This window comes from Callorhinus ursinus, unplaced genomic scaffold (genome assembly GCF_003265705.2).
Source record: "Callorhinus ursinus isolate GAN/ISIS: 27379988/994484 unplaced genomic scaffold, GSC_fseal_2.0 scaffold17, whole genome shotgun sequence".
Lineage (NCBI taxonomy): Eukaryota > Metazoa > Chordata > Mammalia > Carnivora > Otariidae > Callorhinus > Callorhinus ursinus.
The window spans coordinates 18,305,709-18,315,567 of NW_027397079.1; the positions used below are offsets into that span (position 1 = coordinate 18,305,709).

At 38.6% G+C, this 9,859-nt stretch overlaps 1 pseudogene; it reads right to left on the reverse strand.

The window, feature by feature from the left end:
• Positions 1 to 230: 230 nt before the first annotated feature.
• On the reverse strand, positions 231 to 2,256 carry LOC112834850 (COP9 signalosome complex subunit 3-like; annotated as a pseudogene).
• Between the last annotated feature and the right edge of the window lie 7,603 nt (positions 2,257 to 9,859).

Sequence of the window (9,859 nt, forward strand, 5' to 3'; positions counted from 1 at the left end):
ATGAACCTGAGGATAAATAAATCCACAACATACTTTAAAGTTTGAGGATTTTTTTTCCTTTCTTTGTAGAAAGAATGGTATCTGAAAGCACAGGACTGAAGATGTTAAAAAAATGTAATTGTCTAATATCCAGATGAAAGAGTCTTGGTCCTCCCTTGCCACTCTTCTAACACTCACCACTGGCCAAGGTGATGGTTTCACCTTTGTTTAATTAAGGATGCATGTTAGTTTCAAGAGTAACTGGATGGCTTGTTTACTGATTCATCTTCTTGTGATCCTCTTTTGCATAGATTTGGGGACTCACTGCAACCTCTTCATCCATGGTCTTCAGTCACTCATCAAACTCCATATATTCAACATTTCCTGATCAATGTTATGAAGCATGGCTGGATTATATATTATATTCTGGAGGGGGTCATTATAAAAAGTGATCATAACCTTCTTTTGATTAATATTTGCAAAAATGTCACCATCTTCTATCATGTGTAGTAGATATTTTTCCCTCTCCTGAGGTCCAGATTGCATACAACTTGCCATATCTCATAAGAGTAATGTTTAAAAAGTCTTTGCAAGCCTTTCAATATTCTTTTAAAGAGATGACAAGTTTTCCTTCTCCCAGTCCTATGATGTTAACGTAAGTAAAAATTCCACTGTAATTTTTTACCAGGTTTCGAAGTTCTGAAAGATTAATTGGTTGAATACATTTGTGCTAACTCATGGTGAACATTGCTAGGGGACTTAATGAATTTACCCATAATCTGAGATGATGTTTTGGTAGCTACTGTACTCTGCCAAGTAAGTATCAGAGAAGCTAGAATACATTTTTTTACATGACTCCAACATGACCTAACTGATCACCATGGCAGGGGTGGGGGTTAGCCTGTTCGGGGAGTAAAGTGCTCTTCGTCCCGCGTAGATTACCCCTCCATGTAACAATATAGTAAAAAGTGCTTTGTATCATAGGTTTCTGTTCCTAAAATGCACTTGAGATTTTTTTTTTTTTTCCAGATATAGAGAGGCCAATAGGTCAGGGGATCATTGCCATTGAAAATATTATTACGGGTGCCTGGGTGGCTCAGTCGGTTAAAGCTTCTGCCTTCGGCTCAGGTCATGATCCCAGGGCCCTGGGATGGAACCCCATATCGGGCTCCCTGTTTGACTGGGAGTTTGCTCCTCCCTCTCTCTCTGATCCTCCCCCTGCCCATTCTCTCTCTCTCTCTCTCTCACTTCTCTCAAATAAATAAATAAAATCTTAAAAAGAAAGAAAAAAGAAAAGAAAAGAATGTTGCTAAATAGTTCCCTAGAGGAGGAGACACACCCCTCCACACATGGCCACCTGCAGAAGCAGCATGCTCAGTCAGGTGGCAGAAGGAGCAAGGGGAAAATGGCACTCAAAGCCTTTATATTCTGGTTTTTGAAGAAAGAAACAGGCAAGGTAAATCAGGCAAACTAAGCAAGCTTAGGAATGGATAGTTTGAATAATTTTGATAGGCTCTGGGTTATAATGGTGATCCCTAGTTGTCCTGTCCCTGGATCTGGGGTGATTTAGGTCAGGGGAATAATATTCCTGACTGCAGGAGTCTGAAAATGAAACTGAGGTAGAGCTGGAGGGATTGATTCATTTGCATATCAGATGCATGCTCACAGGCAAGTTGTTAGCTGTCTCTAGGAATTAGCTAACCCCTCCCAAGGTCCACGGGGCCCCCCAAATTGTCAAAACATCATAAAAGACAGAAAACCAAAACCATGATTAGTAGAACTTGAGTCTCTTTACAGATACCCATCACATCTATGTCAAGATGTGGAAGGGCATTCTTAAAGCGTCTTTTGCAAGCAAAGCTGGCAAAGATCAGCACGTATTGAAGTTAGTTAGTTTGTATTCATCTGGAGCTTGTCTATTGCTACTTTAAGGATGCCAATTCCTCCCAAGGGCTATTTGCTTCCACAAGTGCATTTGTTAACTGACAGCAAAGCCCAGTGAAATTATTTGTTGCATATTGAATATACTCCCCATTACAAGTACTAATGAAAAGCTATACCTTTAAGAATCTTATGTGGAAACCAGGAACACTGGGCATCGAAAACTTTGCAAACAAACGGGCAAAGACACCCAAAAAATGTTCTAGGACATCCAGAGCCCCAAACATAGCTCCCAGGTACGATGAGTTACAAAATTTGCAAAAGGTTCCCTATTCTTGTTGATCAATTCACAAAGTTGAATCATTTGCCTTTTAGCTGAGAGCTAACACTGTTCACAAATTGAGGGCAGACACCATGTTTTCCCCAGAGTAGCCCAAGTGACAGAGGCAGCTTGGGCAGGAAGAGGTGGCCACTCTGGGAGGAAATGCCACAGTGAATCACCAGAGGGCCTCCAGAACCCCTGCAAAAATTGACGAGCTAATTCGAAAATCTATATGGAAAATGCAAGGGATCCCAGATGCCAAAATAACCTTTAAAAACAAGAACAAATCCCGAATTCAAATCTTACTATAAAGGTACAGTAATCCTGGCGTAAGGATAAATTTATAGATCAACAAATAGAACTGACAGTTAAGAAATAACTCAGAAATTTATAGTCGGTTGATTTCTGACAGGGGTGTGAAGACCAATCAATGGGTAAAGAACAATTGTCAACAAATAGTCTCCAGACAACTGACTATCCTCATGCAAAAGAATAAATTTGGACCTCCTACCACACATTATTCATAAAAATCCACTCAAAATATATTATAAACTTAAAAGGAAGAGCAAAAGTATAAAAGGCTTAGAGGAAAACAGGTGAAAATCTCTGTGCCTTGATTTAGACAGTGGTTTCTTGGATAGAATACCCAAAGCACAAGCAACAGCAACAAAAAAGATAAATTAGACTGTATTAAAATTAAAACCTTTATGCTGCAAATGATACCAGCAAGAAAGCTAAAAAACAACCCGGAGAATAAGAGAAAATATTTGAAAATCACCTATCTAATAATAGACCTTTATACATCTACAATATATAAAGATCCCTTCCAACGCAATAATCAAAAGATAACTGAATTTAGAAATGGGCAAAAAACTTGAGTAGACATTCCTCCAAAGATATACAAATCGACAATAAACACATAAAGAAATGTTTAACATCAGTAATTATTAGGAAAATGCAACTTAAAACCACATGAGATACTAATTCGCACCCATCAGGATGGTTATAACCAAAGAGACAGTAACGAGTGTTGACAATGATGCGGAGAAGTTTGAATCCTCATTCATTGCTGGTAAGAATATAAAATGGCACAGCCACTTTGGAAATATTTTGGCAGTTCCTCAAAATGTTAAGTTGTTACCAAATGACCCAGCATTTCCATTCTAGGTGTATACCCAAGAAAAATAAAATATATGCCCACACAAAAATTTGCACATGAATATTCATAGTAGCATCATCCAAAATAGAAAAAAAAATGGAACTATCATATATGTCCTTTAACCAATGAATAGATAAATAAGGTGTGGTGTAACTATATAATAAAGTGTTATTTGACAATTAAAAGGAATAAGGTACCAATGCATGCTACAATATGGATGGACCTTGAAAACATTATGGTAAGTGAAAGGAGCCAATTACAAAGGGCCACATATTCCATGATTCCATTTTTTTTTAAAGATTTTATTTATTTACGTTAGAGAGAGAAAGAGAGAGAGCTGAAGCAGGGAGAGGAGCAGAGGGAGAGGCACACAGACTCGGCACTGAGCACAGGGCCCAGGGCAGGACTCAATCCCAGGACCCCGAGATCATGACCTGAGCCAAAATCAAGAGTCCAACACATTACTGACTGAGCCACTCAGGCCCCCCTCCATGATTCCACTTATAAAACACATTTCAGAATAGGTGAATCTGTAAAGACAGAAAGTATATTAGCCTCGTACCTAGGGCTGGGGAATATGAGGGAAGGAAGGATTATGGAGTGAATGTTAATGGATGTGGGTTTATTTTTGTGTTGATAAAAATATTCCCACTTTAGATTGTGGTAATGCCTGTACAACTCTGTGAATATACTAAACACCATTGAATTGTAAATTTCAAATGGTTAATTTTATTGTGTGTCAATTATATAACAATGAAGATGATAAAAAATAGTTATACAAAAATGCAATGGAAATTAAAGTATGAAAACATAGTGTTGTATTAAAATTACATCAGAATAGGGACACCTGGGTGGCTCAGTCGGTTAAACCTCTGCCTTCAGCTTGGGTCATGGTCCCGGAGTCGGGGGATCCAGTCCCACATTGGGCTCCCTGCTTGGCGGGGAGTCTGCTTCTCCTTCTCTCTCCTTGCTCATGTGCTCTCTCTCTCTCTCAAAAAAATAAATAAAAATACATCAGAATATAATACTTGAATTTTATATAGTAGTATTTATATTTGTTTTAGATCTATTATTATTTATTTAAATGTACAACCGTGAGCTTGGCAGTTGTTTACCGATCTAATTTCCGTAAATTTTAAAGGAACCTAAAATGAGATCACCGAGGCCTTCGATATTTTTCTGCCAGACATGATGGTAAGCAAAGTTAAAGATGGTCTCTTTCATAATTGACAGGAGATCCTGATCTGCTTAGAGAAATCACTGATGTTTCAAGAGCATGCTCCCTCAAAGCCTAGTGATCTATTGCTGTAGAAGTGTAACCAATCATTCTCACAGCACATGTTTCTGAGGAGTACTTGATATGACTCATTTCTACTTCTGAGTCACATTTTTTCCCCAATAAGCTCAACCTCTGTTGCATCCAGTGCTAGAAGTATAGGGATAATGATACACAATGGTAGAAATGTATATGGTATCATTCCTCTTTTGGTTTTGGAACGAAAAATGAGAAATGGAAGGTGGAGATAATTATGAATCTTCAAAATGTGTGGTAACATTTGAAGCCAAGGAATACGAACACAGACAAAAACAATTATATTAGTAATTTATAGTTTTAGGTGCCCACATGTGGCAGAAACTATATAAAATTGCATGTGATCCTCAAAACAAGTGGGCAAAGGTATGAATGAAGAAACATGAAGGCTAAGCATGATGCCTAAGTCTCGAAAATTTATCATCAAACCATAGACCCGAAATAAAATAAAATAAATCATCCCCCGTTCATATCACATATATGTAATATATATAGAGTAGATACATATGCATAAGATATACATGCATATAATGCATATATAATATTGCTACAACCATATATAGTCGAGTATCATAATAAGCAGCGATTAATGTTTCACATCAGTTTACGATTTTTGAAATTTATTTACCAATGCTCAAAGATGGTAAGTGGCTTGGTCCAAGTTAACCAGGCAAGTTCAATGAGAACCAAGGCTACACGCAAATTTAAGGCTTCCGCTGAAAAGGCATTTAAAAATATGTCAAGGGATTCCTCTAGTATAACTCCTTGCATCTGATGAATACTGAGATTTCTTTTCCAGGTCAAGGAGCTGGAATTCTTTGTTAACTTTCTTCTTTCCCATCTCGGTCTGGTTTCACTCTAGGTGTTTGAATTGTGAATTGCATTAATAGACATCCACTTTGATTTTCTATCTCTTCCAATTTGCCCCTCTCTTATCCAGAAGCTGATCACTAAAGCAGTGTGTATATATCCAAGTGAACTGGGAAGTTGAATAATTAGGCATCGGAATTAGAACCCCAGTTCTTTGGGGGAGGTCGATAATAACCTAGCCTGACCAACCTATTTTTTTTTTTCCAAAATATCCACTGAGCAATTCTGTTCAACTCTCTGCTTCACTTAAGTGATACAGATTTGAAACAAGCTACAACCGCCTACTTCCTAAAAGTACTTCCTTTGAACCTACTGCTTCCATAATCTAAAAGGAGCCACCTTTCAGAGAATGTCTATAGTGATGAACTCTACCAATTTAAAAGAGAGTACAGCAGTGTGTCAATGAGAAAAGAATAAAAAAAGAAAGTCAAGGAACACTTAGGATTTATGAATTCTATATTCAGGGTTTTTACTGTTCTTGGTATGTTGGCTCACTTTTTTCTCTCTTTCCTGTCCCCAAACTCCAAAGCAACGTAATGATGCATTGATCCCAGTTTGAAACACACAGTATGTTTACATTCATTATAGTATTACAGACTATATTGTTTTAAATATTTTCTTAAAAAAGAAGCTTTTTGGTGTCCTGTTACTTTGCCTGCTTTCAGTTCACTCTTTTTCTTTTCTTTTTAATGGTTTTAATGGTTAAGTCTTTCAAGAGAAATGAAGTGCTAGTAAATATTGCCGATTTTAGTACCTTACCACCCTGGGCACAACTGGCCGGTGGAGTGGGGGGGACATGTGACTCCAGCGAGGCCAATTTAAAATTCTTTTTTGAGACTGTTTTCTAAAGGGAGCTGGGAGAAAAGTGCATTTGCTCTACGGCTCTAGCAAATTTTGGCTCTCCCTCCAAACACTGCTCCTCCTACAGCCCTTCTGAGTGAGGGACACATTCCAGCCCTTCTCCTTCGTTCAAGGTCATTGCTCCCTCTGCACTTCCCTGTAGCACCAACTTCAGCAGTTTCCCTCTTTACTGGATCATTACCATCACTATGCAAACATACTTTTATTCTTTTCCCCCAAATATCTCTTAGTCCACTTGGCCCTTTGTCTAGTTCGCCCGTTTCCCTGCTCCTCTTTAGAGGAAACTGCTTTGAAAATGTTTGTGTTCATTGTATGGGATCCTTCTTTTCATATTCTCTCTTAAATTTGCTCCAGTCCATTTGCTTTCCCACTCTCCTCAGTGCCACCAATGGCAAGTCGAGTTATTCTTGACTTCTTCCTTTTTCTCACACTCCACATCCAGACCATCAGACAATCCAGTTTGCTCTACCTTCAAAGGAGGTCTGCAATGCAACCGTTTCTCAAGCTCGTTAACCTGGTACAAACCACCACCATCTCTCACTCAGAATATGGCGGACACCAGCCACATGGTCTCCCAGCTTCTATCTGCCCCAGCATTTACAGGGTTTGGGCTCAACACTGTAGCAAAGTGATCTTGTTAAGTAAAAACCATATCCCTCCTCTGCTCAAAACCCTCCAGTAGCTTCCTCCCTCACCCGGAGTAAAAGCTAAAATCCTGACGATGGCTTACAAGGCACTATAACCTCTGTGCCTCTCCTCAGCCCTCCTGCTCTCCGACCTCACCCCTGGCTGCTCGCCCATCGGCTCCTGCGCTCCAGCCACACCAGCTTCCTGCTGTTCTGCCAACACACCTACCGTGCTTCTGGCCTTAGTTCTTTGCTCTCTGCCTGGAACACTATTTCCTCAAATCACTCCAGAGCCAATTTTCTCATCACCTTCAAGTCTTCACTCACACGCCTTCCCAGTGAGACTTTCTGAATTCGTTTGCTAGAGCTGCTGTAGCAAAGTATCACAAAATGGACGGCACGAACAGCAGGAATTGATCGTCTCGCTGTTCTGGAGGCTAGAAGTCCCAAAGGTGTCAGCGGGGTTGGTTCCTTCTGAGGGCTGTTGAGGGAAGATTATGTTCCAGGCCCCTCTCCTTGGCTTAGAGATGGCCATCTTCATGTTCGTAAGGCGTTTCCCTTTATCTTCACATCAGCTTCCCTGTGGGTGTCTCTGTGTCCACATTTCCCTTTTGTTTTTATATAAATCATATTAGATTAGGGCCCACCCTAACTAACAACCTCATTTTAACTTGATTACCTCCGTAAGAACTCTATAGCCAAATAAAGTCACATTGGAGGTGTTGGGGGTTAGGACTTTAATGTATACATTTGGGAGACGACACAGTTCAACCCCTAACACCTTCCCTGACCAACTGCTTCAAATTACAAACCCATTCACTATCATCCTTTTTATGGCACCTATCACTTTCTAGTATACGATAAAAGTATGTCCTTCCCCCCAGGAAGATATGACCACTATATTCTCAGAATATAGAATCATCCATAGCACATAGTAGGTGCTCAATAATTATTAATTAAATAACTTCATCTGTCTGAATCCATTATGCTTTCTCCCTCCAGAAATGATTGTCTTTGGAACAGTAACTAAGTAGCTTTTCAGTTACCAGACTCAAAGGCCAAAAATGCCTGAGTGGGCCGCCTAGCTCCTTCTAAAGCTCTACCTACTCTGAAACCACCCAGAAAACACACAGGACTTGACCTCGCCCTAGGGATAAGCCAAACACTGCACTGTGCTTAAAACAACAATTGCCAGGAACTTGAAAATTCACTTTTAAAATGCCTTGAAAATGTAAAAGTGATTTTGCATGAAAGTTAACTTTCTGCTAAGTTGGACACTTTCAGTTTATACCTGATATCCTTACAAAAAGAGATCCTATTCTTTTCTTCATCTCTTTCTGTACATAATATGTTGCATACACAGGCTTGTTTACGGATAAATCAGTGTCTCTCAGGACCAACAGGACCAGTCAGAATCAACTTTCTTGAAACGAAATTCTGGCTCAGCCGTACAACCATGGACAACTTTGCTTAACTTCCCTGCACTTGGTTGAATTGTCTGTAAAATGGCATGAGATTCCAGAAGGTCCTTTTCTCATCTGCATTTCTCTATTTATGGATGGATATCATCAAGTCTCTGTGAGAATTATATGGATATTGTTGGTTTTAGTTTACTTACTCAACAGAGAGAACCAGTGGTTCCTATAATCCAAAAGAATATCATGAAATAACATGGTATAGCTTTAAAAATATTGAAAACAAGTACTCATTGCTACTAGACCAGACTCATTTGCAAATACCCAACACCCTCAGCTCTGTCCTATTTCTACAATAGACAAGGAATAGAAGGAAAGGAGGTTATTTACTTAAAAGGAAGGAACAACTATTAACATACATACCAAGTCATTGAAAATAATATAGTAGTATGAGGCAAAGTGTAATCTCAATAAATCTGTAAAGAATTGCTTTTGTGGCCAGTTTTTTGAATGATCTTTGTATTGAGACACAGCAGCTGTTATCCTGATGCATAAAGTACATACAGTTTTATGCAGTGTTTACTTAGCTTGTCTGTCCAGAACCAATGATATTTTGCAATATGAACATGAAACTATCATCTCTTGATTCATAGCTATAACATTCACTGAAGATCTTAGAGCCCTGGATTTAAACTCTTTTTCACCTTTGGCCTAAAATATTATCTCATTTAAAAGCTTGTATTTTTAAAGAAGGGAATGAAAGTTATAGCTTGCATTTTCCTGACCTTTAAAAGTAATTAATGCACGAACAGTGACACTTCTATGCCATGCTCCTATAAAAAAGAACGCAAACATTTTTTATCTTGCTACGGAAGAAATTTTTAGGATACATTATAAGCAAAAAAAAAAAAAGTGTAAAACAATCTTTGTAGTATGCAATCTTTTACTAAGAAACTGGAAAAATAACATATCTGTGTATATATAAAGAAACATTGAAGGATACAAAAGAAACTCAAAATCCTGGTTCCTCCCCGTTATATTATTTATATGTCATTTCGATTTTTAAACCATAGGACTACATTGCCTATACAAAATTTTTTTACAAAACTTGAATTATTTTTATCTTTTTGGATAAAAGCAACACAAAACATAAATACAATAGAAGGGGAGCTTACTTCTTCATCTTTCCTCTCACGAAGCAGATTAAGACAGAAAGGGAGAATCCAAGCTTGTCTCCGTGTATTGTCCAATTCTTGTCTACATTTTTATGAGAATGAGAGAATAAAAAGATCCCTGCTATTTTCTAAAATGAATGTTTTTAGAAGGGTCCTTTTTGTATTCACTCAGAATTAAAACTTCTTTCCATCCACAGCTGCCTTGGGAGGCTTCAGCTGTAACGGAGGAGTTGCAGATGCCCGCGGCCGCCGGGGCTCC